Consider the following 959-nt stretch of genomic DNA (forward strand, 5'->3'; position numbering starts at 1 on the left):
ACGCCGCAGCCCCGCACACCACGCCGCAGCCCTGCACACCACGCCGCAGCCCAGAACACCACGCTGCAGGTGTCGGGCAGACTTTCCCTTACTCGGCTGCAGCCTGATTTCCTGCACTGAGCTGGATGGAATTAGTCAGCACACGACCTCAGCACCATGTCTGGGGAAAGCCCGGCTCACCAGCCCAGCTCACCGTCTGCTACTACTGTAAAGTCCAACACCCTCGATGTGTTCCTGTCTTCCTCCCACCAAATCTCTCCTCAACACATTGCTACCAGGTTATGCAGGAACCAGGAATCAGCGATTTTGGGTCCCTGTACTTCCCCCCCCCCCCCCCCCCCCCCCCCCCCCCGCCAACCATCATTGACAAGCAATGCACTTTCGAGATGGTAAATCGGGGTGCAGGAAATTTGAGCTGTCATCCTATTCTTACCTCTAAATCACTAATTTCTCATGTCTTGGGGGCAAATTCTCAAAACTTGCACACAAGCAAAATCAGTTTTGGGTTTTGGGTTCTGGATTCCTATGCCCTCTTGAACGGAAGGAACTGCCATTCAAGTTCCTTCAGTTCTTTTGAGTTCCACTCAAACATCCTCAAAACCCTCTGGTTTTCCCTCTTCAGACTGCCTATTTACTCTCATCACAGTCCATTTAGCAATTAACTAAAGACAACTGGAGCCGGCAGTGGTGGCACACGCCTTTAATCCCAGCACTTGGGAGGCAGAGGTAGGAGGATTTCTAAGTTCGAGGCCAGCCCGGTCTACAGAGTGAGTTCCAGGACAGCTAGGGCTACACAGAGAAACCCTGTCTCAAAAAACCAAAACAAACAAACAAACAAAAAGACAACTAGAGATGACTTTCGTGCTGGCTACTTGCATGGATATTTGTATGGGCTTTTTTTTGTTTGTTTTTTTTGTTTGTTTTTTTTTTAAGCTGGAATCAGCATTTTATTCTTTTTT

Source organism: Mastomys coucha, unplaced genomic scaffold (assembly GCF_008632895.1).
Source record: "Mastomys coucha isolate ucsf_1 unplaced genomic scaffold, UCSF_Mcou_1 pScaffold14, whole genome shotgun sequence".
Taxonomy (NCBI): Eukaryota; Metazoa; Chordata; class Mammalia; order Rodentia; family Muridae; genus Mastomys; species Mastomys coucha.